The sequence below is a fragment of the Camellia sinensis genome, chromosome 5, assembly GCF_055761805.1.
Source record: "Camellia sinensis isolate YWXY chromosome 5, ASM5576180v1, whole genome shotgun sequence".
NCBI lineage: Eukaryota > Viridiplantae > Streptophyta > Magnoliopsida > Ericales > Theaceae > Camellia > Camellia sinensis.
Window position 1 is genome coordinate 217647252 of NC_138965.1, and position 16211 is coordinate 217663462.

Sequence of the window (16211 nt, forward strand, 5' to 3'; positions counted from 1 at the left end):
ATCTCCATCCCCATCCCTTTTTTTTTCATCACCACGAGCGCTAATGGTCTTTAAACCAGTCGACTCTATTTCTCTCTATGATTTCGATGACCACCTCCTTCATCTTGACCTTCTTCTTCTCCAACAACGATTGTCTCATCGACGTCTTCCATGGCGTCTCTATCGTCTGGGAACACATCGTTATCCACTCCCAAACCCACACTTTCTCCTAGTGCCCATTGCTGAAGGAGAAACGTGGTTTCACTCCCCAAATCCAAAAAAAGAATAAAAATCTCATCCTCAAATCCTACCTCGATCATATCATGGAAAAAAAGAGGGATAATGTCACGACCCAAACCCGCCCCTATGGGTTTAGCACCGTAACCGGCCAGTAATCCGAGATTACCGAAGGCCTGCTTAACAGTAATACAGTAATACAGAGTACAGGGGCTGGCGGAAGCCAAAACAGTAATTAAAAAAGGTCCAATGAGCTGTGACAGTCTGTATGCAAAAAGACTTTTCATATATATAAATATACAATCAGTACCAAAACAGTATGTACAATATATACAATCATTCAGAACAGAGACTTAATCCCTATTAGAATAGTACAGTACAACACCACTCAGTCTATACAGTAATTACAAAACAGATACAAAAAGGGGGAAACTAAAACACCCCAAAAGCCCTAGCTTGAAGGACTTGGAACCTCTCAGTGAGGCACGTTGGTTGGCTTGACAAAACTGGAGTTTACCCTGACGCTTCTAGCAACGGTTCGGTGCCTGTACACCTACATATATATATAAACAGTGAGCTAAAGCCCAGTGAATAACATAATGTGTAAAGAGGTTAAGAATAAATGTCCTTACAGTAACGAAAACAGTTCATTGAATCAGTATATCAGTCATTCAGTCATAACAGTCATATGTGGTACATCCATTAGCAGAACAGTACAGTAAACAGTAGGTCTTAAAAGACCAAACAGTCAATGATGGCCATCGTAATAGTAAACAGAAGTTCCAAGATAGGAACTGACAGAGATCTCTGTAACAGTAGCAGTAACAGTAACAGTAGTTGTTAAGGATGCCACAATACAGTTCAGAATAGAGGACAAACATTCATTCAGTTAACAGTAAACAGTTCAGAAAACAGTTCAGTTGATCATTCAGAAAATATTCATTTTCGAACATATCTTTACAATATTGTTACTCACAGAGTTCTGGGCGATAAGCAGCTAGAGCGCGTCTCCGAAAGCCAACCCTATACAGTGACAGGACGAACACACACTAAGTTACATATTCGGGAATCAAAGACTTAGTCCCTACTTTGGTTCCGCGTGGTTCTACATCAATATCCTCATTAAGATGCCTTAAACTAGGCTTAAGAATGCCTAGGATGAAATAAGGATGCATAGATGCCCTTTTAAAACACTTAACAAATTTTCAAAAAATAAGGGCCCCGCTCGAGCGTGGGTTTACCCGCTCGAGCGTACAGGCAAAAAAAATACTTCGCTCGAGCGTGAGGTACCTGTAGACACCCCATTTTTGACCGACCTTAAGACTCAGACGTCACTGATTGAGCGCTCGGTGATATTGCATATTGTGCTCGTTCAAAAGTTTCAGAGTCCCGGCTGCAAGCCTTGCCTCCGGACTTTCGGACTCTTTCGTGCCTTGCCTCGGTTTGCGAACCAGGCTCTGTTTTCTCTATTTTCTCTTCCTGAAGGGAGGGAGAGGTCTCGTAGATCATCTCCCAGTGGCCGTAGGCTACGTTTCGTGGTCGTAGGCCATTTTTTCCGTTTGGAGCCCGGTTTCTGGTTTTTCGGAGCCGACTGCCGTGTGCCTCGGTTTGGGACTGCCTAACCACCTCCGTTTGCTCCGGTTTTTGGCACACATCTTATTTACTCTCTTTTGGGGGACACTGTGTCTTGAGAGACCAACTTCGTGCTCGAATGCCACCTCCGGTGCTTAACAGCCCATTTTCGGGGCCCCGGGCCGCGCGTTTCGGTCCCCGAACCTCCGTTTTGCATCCGTTTTGGTTCATTTTTGGTGGAGACCTTATTTTCATTGTTAGAAAGCTTGTAGGAGGGTGGGAGGCCAGCAATTTTTTTGAAAAGCCAATTTTATTTCTTCATCGCTCTCCGTCGCCCGTTTTCCTCACTAGAAAGCTAATGTTGACCACCCTTAGGCCACTTTTTCTAGCCCTAAAACACATATTTGTGTTGTACACACCTAGGAGGCCACCAATATTGATAGGCCGGCCAGTAATTGTCTCTGACCCTTTTGAACCCCTCTATAAGTTGGCTTTTCTCTCTCTTGGTTCACATTTTCTGGGTTTTGACCACATAGTTGTGTTGTGCACACATGAGAGGCCGCCTTTTTGAGGTGGCCGGCCATCAATCTTCATTGACCCTTTTGACCCCTGGCTGGCCGGCCATGGGGGGTGGCTGGCCGGCCACCTGAACCTTTTGAACCTAGCCGGCCATGATCCTCTCTCCAAGTGTGTTCCAGCTGTGCAATTTGTTTCCCCCCAGATCTTGTATCCGAGGGGCTGCCTTTTGGGGGGGGAAATTTGAATTTGTTTTTCCCCCCCTTTCCTTGGCCTCTCTCCCTCTTTAAAACCAGCACCCTACCACCATCTTGAAGGGTTAGAAAACCAGCTGGAGCATACACCCTTCCCTCTTCCATTGCTCTCCATTTTCAAGCTCCAAACACCCAAGGTTCTTGCACCCTTTACACTACACTTCCAAGCCTACAACCTCCATACTCCATTCCAGAAACTTGAGACTGTTTTTTAGAGCTTAGGAATACCATTTCTCAGGCCAAAAGCTGCTGGAAGTTTGGACTACAAGGGTGAGCCTCATTTCTCTATTTTTTTGTTCTATTTTGCATACAATCTTAGCCTTTGTTTCTTACAATTTTGGGCTCCGACCTGAACTTTAAATAGTCATATTTTGAGCTCCTTTTCATGTTTGATCAAGGACCTCTTGCTGTTTGAGGTCTCCTACTGCCACTTGCCTCTTTATCTCTCTTTTAGGCCTATTTTTGCATGGTATTTTAGTCTTATTTGTGAGCTGTTTTGGACTTGGTCATAAAATGTAAAATGTCTTTTTTTGAGCTCCTCTTCAACTTTGTTGAAAGGATTTCCTCTGTTTGAGGCCAGCTTCTACCACTTGTCTCTTTATCCCTCTCTTAGGCCTTTTTCTTGCATGTTGTTTTAACCTCACTTGTGTTTATTTTTGAGACTTGATATAAACTATAAAGTGCCTTGTTTTGAGCCCCTCTTCAACTTTTTTGAAGGTCTCTTTGCTATTTGGGGCCAGATGCTGTCCCTTGTCTCTAATCTTTCTTTTAGGGCCATTCTTGCATAATAGATTCGCCCTATTTGTGTTCACTTTTGAGATTTTTTATAAACTAAAAAAAGTCTCCTTTTGGTATCATCTTCATGTTTGATTAAGGGCATTTTATTTTTTGAGGTCATATGCTTCCTTGTATGCTTGATTGTCCCTTATTTTGAGCCTTACACCTAAGCTCTTGTTGCATGCTTGGTTTGGCCTTCTAGCCACTATTTTGAGCCTCCAAATCAAAGAGGGGTGACCCCCTCTCACCTTGACTTGTTTGGTGGTCATTTTTTGGCCTTCCAAAGAGACCCTATCTTGCATGCTTTGAAGCCACTTTCCAGGGTCAATTTGGTAAGTTTTAAGACTACCATATTTGATTTTCATAGTTTCTTATGCGATGCTAAGTGTCCACTTTGTATGTGCTTAATAATTCATTGCATGGCCCTCTAAAGGAGTTCATCATTTTTGCATGTATTGGTTGCATCTCCATGGTTATTTGGGCATATTTTTACATGTTTTATTCACTGATTTTTGCTGGTTTGGTAAGATTCCATGTGCATCCTATACTTTCCATATAACTCATGTTTGCTAGTCAAAGTTGCACGCTACTTTAGTCCATCTTGCTAGCATCTTTTGGCCATGCTTTGAACTGGAAATGTTCATGTTTTGGGACTGCCTTGGCTCTGTCTTTAGACTTCATGATCAAATAATGCATGCTTTGTATGGCTATAGGTCAATTCATGTGCCTAGTTTTGAGTTTCGGGACCATTCCATGCATCGGGTGCCACATTTCCGTGATTCGGGACCATTTTGTATCATATTTCAATACTAAAATTTGCATGTTTGCATACCATGTTCCATGCCTTGCCATGCTTTGGTAGAGTGGCGTTTGATGCCTTAGGCTTGGTCTTGGGTTTGCGTGCATGTGTGCACGCATTTCGAGTGTCTCATTTTCATCTAATGGCTATTGATGTGAGTGTAGCTGAGGTCCACTCATGTTAGTGTAAGTCCATTATGCATTGTGTATGCCATTTCATTTCATAGCATTGCGTATGCAAGGTTGTATGTTAGAGCATTGTGTATGCCTCGTTACGTCGTGCATTGTGTGTGCCATTTCATAGCATTGCGTATACTAGGTTGCATGTTAGGATTGCATTCATGCATGTCATGCATATTGCATTGTGCTTGGGATAGGAGTTAGCCCAAGCACGGGAAACGAGGTACGTTTCGTACTCCGAGTGACGGAACGTGTCTCAATTCCCGGTTGCCGATACTCCGGATTATCCATGATGGAGTTTAGGCCTCGTTGTGTCTATATGTGCATTCATTTGATATTGAGTTGTGCAAATCGACCCCTCGGTCATCACGCATCGAGATGCGTGATTGGTGGCACGAGGATCGAGGACTACACTCCCTGAAGAGTAGTCATGCATACATATGTGAAAATACTTTGCCATGCCCCTTTGTTGCTCTCTGTTGCAGCAAATCAGAAATCGGCAGCCTTCCGGAGCTTGGCACGCATCCCGAGAACAATTGCAAACAGAGGCAAATCGGGGCATCGCAGTGGATTTTCGCGCAAGGCAGCTCGAGCATGCATCATCTATCATTCGGAACAGAGCTGAGGCAGTCCATGGATTTGTGTGCCAATTTATTACTTTTCTAGATTAATTTATTAATTAATTAGGATTTTGTATTTATTTGGACTGTAATTATTTATTTGGGACTGTATTATTTATTCGAACCCTCTGCGCGAGGGCAATGTTGTAATAAGTGTGCGTGTGTGTGATGTATGTCTTCCAACCCCACGTCTTTCTCCCTTTTATTTATCAGCTTATGATGGTTAGATTAGGGCATATTTCAATTAGCATACAGTATGATAGCATGTTTGCATTCATTCATCTGTCTTGCATGCACCGGGCTCGGCGCATCATACTAACTGCATTTGTATCTCAATTCCAAGTTGAATACATGTTAATTGTAGCATTTCACATGCCATCTTTAGAATAGTCGAGCCTATCTTAGTTACATTTTGCATGTGTTGCATTAGGCATTTCTGTATAGTTAGGATCATGCATGGATTTCTAACATAGCTTTTGTTTTGGCTTGGAGTACTCGGTAAGTGTTTATGCTTTAGCATCCTTGCATGTGTGTGAGTGACTGCCATGATAGCATGCTTACCATGAGGCTATATGCTTATGTGATATAACTGCCTACATGCTTGTGGGTGAAGGTTGGATTATTTGAATTGGAATAAATGCATTGACTGTGAGTTTTAAGCCCACTAGATAGTGGCAAAATCATGTTTTCTAAGCCCACCCGAGGGTGGCAAATCCACGTCTTAGCCTACTTGCGGGTAGCACCATCAAACCACTTTAAAAAATAAACATGAAATATTTTGTTCCAATTCAGACGATCTAGTCTATACTTGTATGCTGTTCGCATCACATAGTAAATCTAGGCTAATAACCGGAATAAGAACGCATAAAGTTTTCAAAACAAGATATTATGGTTAGTAGAGGCCGATCTTTGATCGGGCGAGCGGGGGTGCTCACGAAGTGACTTTCCCCGATCGTACCCAAGCTCTCGAGCCGAGGCAACTTTGGTGATGACAGACACGTGGCCTTAGGCAACGAGTCAGGGTTTCCTAAATTTCCCAAAAATAAAATATTTAGGTGACGACTCTGTATCTGGCAAAGCAGTCCATGTTTGGCACTTCTTTCAAAATTTGTTTTCTCAAAACGATTTGCCGGATTTGGACTCTTTGGTTCAGATTTAGAACCGTGGCAATTTGAGAGTCCGAACATGTAGTGAGCCCAAAATGAACAGAGCGGGGGACTCATCCTCCCGGGGCGTTCGGGGACGTCTACAGTTTCTGGCGACTCTGCTGGGAAATTAGAGAACTTGACTTGAACTCATGATATCTGTTTTTTACTACACTTATGTGTTTCTTTGCATTGCATGTGCATTGGTGCGCCTAGGACACCGTGTTTGCCATCTGCTATTCCTGAACGGTTTGCCGGAGGCTTGTCTTGTCAAGGCATGACCATAAGGCTGACCGGTTGTGGGCTCTGCCAGTATGGGAACACAAACCCCGATTTTACCGGGGCACCCTTTTGACCATTCGACCTAGTGCATATTCGGAATCCGTAGTGACCATTCCAAACTAGGACATGTTGCTTACCCGATAGGTTGTTTGAAACCGCTGCGTGCGTAGTGAAACCCTAGCTCCTGAAAAAATAGGACAGGGAAACCTTACCCCAACATAAGGGTGTTTTGGCTCTCACTTGTTTGTTATGTGCTTTTAGAGTGCGTCTCTATACGAATGCATGTATCAGTTTGCAAGTTTGGGCATCAGGCCTACGGGCACCAGTTCAGTGTTTCTGGGTATCAAGGGCCTGCGGGCACCAGTTCAGCATTTTCGGAATCAGTTATCTGCGGGTATCAGATTCAGTTTTGAGCAGTGATTTGAGAATAATGATCAGTGGTCGAATACAGTTATTCAGCTTTGTTTATATCTGTTCTGGTAAAATTGGGCTGAGATGCTGCCTGTTTTCTCTTTAGAGAGGGGGATCAGAGATTCAGTTCAAAGCAACCAGTGTTCTCCTTCGCTGAGGTAGGGCAGAAAGAGGCCAGTCGAGGCCCACTAGTCCATCAGATCCGTCAGTCACCTATTCGGTCCATCAGATCCGTCAGTTACCAGTCCAGTCCATCAGATCCGTCAGTCACCAGTCACATTACCTCTGTTCAGTTCAACAAAACTCGTGATGGCGCAAAATTCGAAAGAAATTGTGGTTATGGCAGCTGCATCAGACCAAGGAATCACATTGCAGGGTGATACCGATGTTGAAGTGCCACACCCACCCAGGTCACCGGCCGCACATCCGATCTGGGAACCCCAGTTATTTCAAACCCGTGAGCCCACCACATTCGAGTTGATGGGAATGATTGGTGACCTTCAAAGATCTGTGGCGGATCTAGCCTGCGGAATGTCGGTTCCGCCACCAAATGCATCATATGCTGGGAATTTCATACCGCAGGAGCCCCCGCTACTGGGCGAATTGTAATTGAGCTCAGCCAACCTGAAGCTGTCTCAAGCTCTGGCAATGATGTGTCAACAACAGCCGGACTTCATGCTGGTGAAGCAACCCAAACCTTCCACCAAGCTGAGGCTAGGGGAAAGAACAAGATGAAGATGGACACTGATCCCTATGAACAACTCTAGCAAGCTGTTGAGGCTCTGAAAGCCAGAGGGTTGAATAAGCAACAAGTACTCGCAGTTGTGGCTAAGACTGTGGATGACATCTTCCCCACTAAAGACGAGTGCAGTTAAAGCCAAGGGGAAAATCGGGATGGGGATCGTCGTACCAAAACAGTTCCTTCCAATTCTAACCCTACACCTAGAAAAGATCAGAGAGCCAAGGCAGCACCTGCGGATCCTTTTTCGAATTCATCCAGCAAAAACTCGCAGACTTCGAAATATCTGCCTCGAGGTCGCAGGGTCTTCCATGCCCTCTACACGTCTTTGTCTAAGGCCCTTCAAATCCTCGTCGAAAAAGGACATCTCAAACCCCTCGAGCCTCGGCCTCTCCTGAGTCCCCTTCCAGCTAAGCATGATGGTACCCAGTACTGCGCATACCACCAGCAAACTGGTCACAGCACCGACAACTGCTTTCATCTTCGCCACGAAGTACAGGATCTGTTTGACAATGGGGTTGTCCTCCCGCCAAGCTCGGCGAAGTCTACCATCACTAGGTCAGTGAACTTCGAGGATAGTATGAGTATGTGATCAGGGGTTGGACCATCTGCTGGCGGCGCGCGATTTACCTCGGATGTGGCGTATGGCACGCACTATTTTGAGCATTTGCAAATGCTAGTTTTGTAGTTTCTGACTTGGGTGTTGAGTCAGTTCTGTAGTTTTGTTTTGAGTCTGTCTCATTGTCTCGAGTCAGTCTTCTTGATTAAGGGTCTGTCTTGTTATATCGAGTCAGTCCTGTTGTACAAAGGTCGGGTGATTCCGGGGGTGTTACCTCGGGCATCACCATTTTGTTTTGTGTTTGTCTTTTCGTTTTGCTTTGAGTCTGTTCCTGCTTGGAGCCAGTTACACCAACAGATTTAATTGAAACATCAGTGATTTTCACACTCTTGTGTTTACTTCTGCCTTGCGCCAGTTATGCCAGAAAGTTTGAATGAAACAACAGTACTTTTTGCCTGCTTTTCTGTGCCTCGAACTCATTGCATTGACCTAAGCTTTTCAAAACTTTTTCAAACATTGTGATGAAAACAAAGAGGAAGAAATTCCTCGGGTTTTGCAAAAATTTGATCAATTGAGAGAAAGAGAGGCATGCTAAGCCCTTAATGAATGAGATCATACTTGTTAATGTGAGTACTGAGAAGGATCATGGCTTGATCCAGATTGGTTCTACATTGTCTTCAGCGCGAACGATTAGTCGCTTTCTTAAAAGATTTCAAAAAAAAAAAACAAAAAAATGTTTTGCGCGATCCCACGAAGACCTGTGTGGAATCGCTCTTGAGATTGTGCAGCCTAGGATCGCTCTCAGCCTCGAGACTCGACCCTTTGCTTTCAAACCTCGAACTCGGACTCAGAAAGTTCAAAGGTCAACCATGATGTGAGGCCTGTGTGGCCAGATTTGAAGCAACCCGCGAACTAGGGGCAAGAAAAGTCAGATCAAGAAGCTTGTGAAGTTAGATCAGGAGCTCCCCTCGAACTAGGGGCAAAAATGTCAGATGCGCTCGAAGAGTCAAAGATGAAGATCGGCAAGAATGCCAAATCCCAAAAGGGAGGAAAGAAGAAAATACTGTTGAAGGATAACTGAGTTCTTATCCACAACACTAGGGGCAAATTCAGCCCCCCATTGGATGGACTCCTACATCATCAGCGAACAACAGCCATTCTCCTGGATTCAGATGGCTTCGAGATCTCAAACCATTCCATATGGACAAAAGCTACACTTTTACCCTTGAGAGGCTCACTGGGTCGAAAACCCGGAAGGGCGACCCAGGCAAAAGTTAGAGCAAGAAAAAGAACAAAAAAAAGAAATGAAGAAAAAGAGATGAAAAATTCTGAAAAAGAATGAACAAAGTAGAAAAGAAATGAAAAATTGAAAAGAAAAGAAGAACATAGCTCGCAAGGTTGAAAACCTGGAAGGGCGGCCTTGGCAAAAGTTAGAGCGCAAAAGGAGAGGTTAAATACTCGAGTGTGCCTTAACCCCGAACTACGTAAGGCTTGATTCCTATCATTGGGATACGTAGGCAACTTCATTCTGAAGTCCAGCTGTAAAACACTTCAAACTCAACTATGTCCATGTGATGGTTCTGGTCATCTTTGTCTTTTTTATATCCGGGAGTTCGGTTGTGATCGTCATTCTGAGGATTGACTACAATGCGCTACGGTTCCTTTCAAATAAGGGGCAACTTTTCGTTGCCATTCAATGCGCCATGGTGCCGTTCAAACAAAGGGCAACTTTCCGTTGCCATGCAATGTCCTCCAAGCAAGGGGCAATTTTCCTTCGGATCTGAGGTTGTGCATCTCAAGAGTAGGTTCCGAGCTCGTTGAGCATCGGTCGTTTGTAAGAACAGTTTTAAGAATTTTTTAATGAAGTTGACTAATTTTCTCGAAAAATTATTCCGTTTTTCCAAAACTGGACCATTTCTTGGACCCAAAAAGGAAAATTTTCAGTGCTCATAACCTAACTTGCATGATTTTAAATCAGAAAATCGAACAAGCATGTTAATCTAACTCTCATGTTGGTCAAAATTGTTTTAACAGAACGTCAAAAACAAAAAATGGTCAAAATAATGAACTAAGGGAAAAGTTAAGTCAGGTGTTCTGTCTTTTCCTCGTTGTCAACATACTTGCCAGAAAAGGGCACTCTACTTGCCAGAAAGGACACTCTACCCGCTAGAAAAGGGCATAACTGAAGTTAACAACAAAGGGCTGAAAGCTCTCTCATCCTCCAAACAGCAAGGTATCAAGCTGAGTGCGAAGCACGAATTGGAATGGATCAAGATACTCTATCCCCTCATCCGGCGCATCGACAGATATCACCGGGGGAAATAGCCGCGAACTGATTATGTTAGGCGTGAGCCCGCAACTTCCTGTTCATCCATCAACCACCCAGGGGAGGGATAAAAAATGAGAGATTAAAGAATAGAGAGATGTGCGCTGAGAGAAAAAGTCAGGAAAAGGGCTTTTTCAGCAAAAACAGAGCCTGAGGGCCAAGTGATGTAAGAATCACAAACGAGAAAGGGTGGGAAACAATACCCGAAGAAACTGGCTCCTTGCGTACTGAGAGGTCTCTCGTCTTTGTAACACGTCTGTGTGTCGTGTCTTTTGTTTTGTTTGTCTCGATTCTTGCCTTTAGTCTTTCTGAGCGTGTCTTATTGTGTTCAGGTTGTTTACCTTTTGTTTTCCGTTGTTGAGTCTTTTTCGCTATGTTCAGTCGTAGGCTCAATACCCAGTTAAGAACACATTTCTTAATTTCAAAAAATTGTCTTGTGCTCAGAGTGCCGTGTCGTTCTCCACATTTGTGCAAAACAAGATTTTGTTCTTTCAAAAAAACCGCAGGGTTCAACCTGAATCATGTGGGAATAGTAAAGCCAGAACCCATCTGAAGCTATATAGGTTCCAAACTTCGAAGCAAAAAGAAAAGAGGAAGATGTCGGACATCTGAGTTTGTTTCAACTTCTGCAAGTTCCGTTATCGCATCCTGTATGTTCAGATTGAGCTGTGTGTTCAAAATTAAAAGACTACTGAGTTATAAGCCGTGTGTTCAAATTGAGCAGTGTTATGTTATGAGCTGCGTGTTCAAAAAAAAAAAAAAAACTGAAGTATATGAGCTGTGTATTCAGAATTGCAGTACGTGAGTTGTGTGTTCAGCATAAAGTATATGAGCTGTGTGTTCAGAATTGAAGTATATGAGCTGTGTGTTCAGAATTGAAGTATGTGAGCTGCATGTTCATCATAAAGTATATAAGCTGTGTGTTCAGAATTGAAGTATATGAGCTGTGTGTTCAGAATTGAAGTATGTGAACTGAGTGTTCAACATAAAATATATGAGCTGTGTGTTCAGAATTGAAGTATGTGAGCTGCGTGTTCAACATAAAGTATATGAGCTGTGTGTTCAGAATTGAAGTATATGAGCTGTGTGTTCAGAATTGAAGTATGTGAACTGAGTGTTCAACATAAAATATATGAGCTGTGTGTTCAGAATTGAAGTATGTGAGCTGCGTGTTCAACATAAAGTATATGAGCTGTGTGTTCAGAATTGAAGTATGTGAGCTACGTGTTCAACATAAAGTATATGAGCTGTGTGTTCAGAATTAAAGTATATGAGCTGTGTGTTCAGAATTGAAGTATATGAGCTGTGTGTTCAGAATTAAAGTATGTGAGCTGCGTGTTCAACATGAAGTGAATGAGCTGTGAGTTCAGAAGTGAAAATTTATGAGCTGCGTGTTCAGAATTAAGAATGAGCTGTGTGCAAATGAAAATGAATGAGCTGCGCGTTCAGAATTAAAATATGTGAGCTGCGTGTTCAAACTGAAGTGAATGAGCTGTGTGTTTTAGAAGTGAAGTGTATGAACTGTGTGTTCAGTATAAGCTGCGTGCAAATGAAATGAATGAGTTATGTGTTCAGAAGAGAAATGTGTGGGCTGCGTGTTCACAAGTGAAATGTGTGAGCTGTGTGTTCAAAGTGGGATGTATAAGCTGCGTGCAAATGAAATGAATGAGCTGCGTGTTCAACTTTTAAAAACTGTGGGCTGTGTGTTCTCCATCAAAAGTTTGGGTTGTGTGTTCGACTTTCAACAAGTGTGTGCTGCGTGTTCACAATCAAAAAATGGGCTGCGTGTTCAGAAGTTCAAAAGTTTGAGTTGCGTGTTCAACTTTCAACAAATGTGTGCTGCGTGTTCACAATCAAAAAATGGGCTGCGTGTTCAAAAATTCAAAAGTTTGGGCTGCGTGTTCGACTTTCAACAAGTGTGCGCCGCGTGTTCACAATCAACAAATGGGCTGCGTGTTCAGAAGTTCAAAAGTTTGAGCTGCATGTTCAACTTTCAACAAGTGTGTGCTGCGTGTTCACAATAAAAAAATGGGCTGCGTGTTCAGAAGTTCAAAAGTTTGAGCTGCGTGTTCAACTTTCAACAAATGTGTGCTGCGTGTTCACAATCAAAAAATGGGCTGCGTGTTTAGAAATTCAAAAGTTTGGGCTGCGTGTTCGACTTTCAACAAGTGTGCGCCGCGTGTTCACAATCAAAAAATGGGCTGCGTGTTCAGAAGTTCAAAAGCTTGAGCTGCATGTTCAACTTTCAACAAGTGTGTGCTGCGTGTTCAGAAATTCAAAAGTTTGGGCTGCGTGTTCGACTTTCAACAAGTGTGCGCCGCGTGTTCACAATCAAAAAATGGGTTGCGTGTTCAGAAGTTCAAGAGCTTGAGCTGCGTGTTCAACTTTCAACAAGTGTGTGCTGCGTGTTCACAATAAAAGATGGGCCGCGTGTTCAGAAATTCAAAAGTTTGAGCTGCGTGTTCAACTTTCAAAAACTGTGAGCTGTGTGTTCACGACAACAAGTTTGAGCTGTGTGTTCAGATTTCAAGAAAATATGGGCTGCATGTTCACGACAAAAGTTTGAGCTGTGTGTTCAGGTTTCAAAAATGTGGGCTACGTGTTCACGCCAAAAGTTTGAGCTGCGTGTTCAGAAATTCAAGTGCTTGAGCTGTGTGTTCAAAATGCAAACCAAATGCTGCGTTATGGACTGAGTGTTCAGATTGAGCAGTGTTATGAGCTGTGTGCCCGAAAATGAGCCGTGTGCCCGAAATGAGCTGTGTGCCCAAAACAGCTGTGTGCCCAGATAAACAGAGTGCTATGTTTTGAGCTGCGTGCCAAATGAATAGAATATTGTGTTGTGAGCCGCGTGCCAAACAAACAAAGTGTTGTGTTGTGAGCCGTGTGCCAAATGATTGGAATGCTATGTTGTAAGCCGTGTGCCAAGTCTTGCGTTGTGCATGCATTTTATCGCGCTATCTTGCGCACCTCATTCGCACTTTTTTGTGCATTGCATTCATCGCGCTATTTCGCACATCGCATTGTCTTGTGCTTTGCATATCGCATCGCACTATCTTGCGCACCTTACCTGCACTTGTTAGTGCATAGCATCGTACTATCTTGCACACCTTATCTGTATCGCACTGTTTTGTGCATTCACCATGCTCGTACTGTTTTGTACACCTTTAGCATCGCACTATTTTGTGCATCTTCTTAGCACTATTTTGTGCATTCACTCTGCATTGCACTGTCTTGTGCACATTGTATTTTTGTATCATTCGTACTGTCTTGTGCACTTCCTGGTCTAGGAGACCTTAAATCCTCTAAAGGTGTAATTCCTTTGGTGTTTGTCGTGCCCGAACGACTTTCGGCGGTCTGGTATAGCCACCTGCCTGTGTTTACGGTGAGTTCCAAGGAGACCAACTGAGACGGTGGAAACTAGAGTTCGAATGGCTCACGCCTAGAACGCAAAGGTTCGGGATTTCCAAGTGTAGACACCCCATTTTTGACCGACCTTGAGACTCAGACGTCACAATTGAGGGCTCGGTGATACCGCATATTGTGCTTGTTCAGAAGTTTCAGAGTCTCGGCTGCGAGCCTTGCCTCTGGACTTCCGGACTCTTTTGTGCTTTGCCTCGGTTTGCGAACCAGGCTCCGTTTTCTATGTTTTCTCTTCCCGAAGGGAGGGAGAGGTCTCGTAGATCATCTCTCAGTGGCCGTAGGCTACGTTTCGTGGTCGTAGGCCGTTTTGCCCGTTTGGAGTCCGGTTTCCGATTTTTCGGAGCCGTTGGCCGTGTACCTCGGTTCGGGACCGCTTAACCACCTCCGTTTGCTCCAGTTTTGGCATGCATCTTATTTACTCCCTTTTGAGGGACATTGCGGTCCGAGAGACCAACTTCGTGGTCGGACACCACTTCCGGTGCCTAACAGCCCACTTTCGGGGTCCCGCACTGCGTGTTTTGGCTCCCAAACCTTCATTCTGCATTTTTGGGCTCCAATCCGAACTTGAGTTAGTCATATTTTGAGGTCCTTTTCATGTTTGATTAAGGACCTTTTGCTGTTTGAGATCTCCTACTGCCACTTGCTTCTTTACCCCTCTTTTAGGCCTTTTCTTGCATGATAGTTTAGGCCTACTTTTATTTATTTTCGTGGCTTGTCATAAACTACAAAGTGTCTTATTTTGAGCCCCTCTTCAACTTTGTTGAAGGGCTCTCTTTGGTTTGAGATCTCCTACTATCACTTGCCCCTTTACCTCCATTTTAGGCCAATTTTGGGGGAAAATTTGAATTTCATTTCCCCCCCCCCATTTTTCCCCCTCTTTTCCACTCTCTTGTGTCTATATAACAGACCCCCCAGCTGTGTTTTAGGGGTTAGAAAATTTTTTTTTGGAGCTCTCACATTAAATCTCTCTCTCTCTACTCTAAGCCTTAAAAAACCCTTTTGATTCTTACACCATTTCCTCACCATCACCTAGCACCACATTCTAGACACCCCATTTTTGACCGACCTTAAGACTCAGACGTCACCGATTGAGCGCTTGGTTATGTTGCATATCGTGCTCGTTCAGAAGTCGCGGAGTCTTGGCTGCGAGCCTTACCTTCGGACTTTCGGACTCTTTCACGCCTTACCTCGGTTTGCGAACCAGGCTCAGTTTTCTCTGTTTCTCTTCCCGAAAGGAGGGAGAGGTCCTGCAGATCATCTCTCAGTGGCCGTAGGCTACGTTTCGTGGTCGTAGGCCATTTTTGCCCGTGTGGCGTCCGATTCCCAGTTTTTCGGAGCTGTTGGCCGTGTGCCTCGGTTCGGGACCGCTTAACCATCTCCGTTTGCTCCGGTTTTCGGCATACATCTTATTTGCTCCCTTTTGAGGGACACTGTGGTCCGAGAGACCAACTTCGTGGTCAAACACCACTCCTGGTGCCTAACAGTCAGTTTTCGGGGCCTCGGGCAGCGTGTTTTGGCCCCCGAACCTTCATTTTGCATCAGTTTTGGTTCATTTTTTGCAGGGACCTCTGTTTCATTGGTAAGAAGGCCGTAGAAGGGTGGGAGGCCAGTAATTGTTCTGTCAACCAACTTTATTCCTTCATCGCCCTCCGTCGCCCGATTTTCCTCACTTCAAAGCCAATGTTGACCATCCTTGAGCCATTTTCTTGCACCCTAAACCCCATATTTGTGATGTACACATAAGGGAGGCCACCAATATTTGGTGGCCGGCCAGTAATTGTTGTTGAACCTTTTGAACCCCTTTGAAAAGTGGGTTGTTCTCTCTCCTGGTTCACTATTTCCAGTGTTTAACCACAGGGTTGTGTTGTGCACACATCAGAGGCTCTCTTTTTGGGGTGGCCGGCCACTAATGCTTCTTGAACCTTTTGACCCTTGGCCGGCCGGCCATGGGAGGTAGCCGGCCGGCCACCTAAACCCTAGATAGCTGGCCGGTCATGATCCTTGCACCCTGTTCCTTACAGCTGTATATTCTGTTTCCCCCCAGATTGTGTATCCGGGGGGGTGCATTTTTGGAGGGAAACTTGGATTGTTTTCCCTCCATTTTTCCCCCCTTTTCCCCCCTCTTTTGTCTATATAACAGCAGCTCCAGCTGCTGGTTTGAGGGTTACAACACTTGCCTTAGGCCCCTTCCATTGTATCTCTCTCCCTTTACACTTCCAAGCTTCAAACCTCTCAAACCCTACACCATTTCTTCACCAACCCATAGCCCCACCCTTCCATCCTTCATTCCAGCAGCTTGAGGTTGTTCTTCAAAGCTAAAGAGCCACCAAACTCAAGCCAAGAGTTGCCAAAAGATTGGTCTACAAGGGTAAGTTCCATTTCTCCCTTTTTGGTCC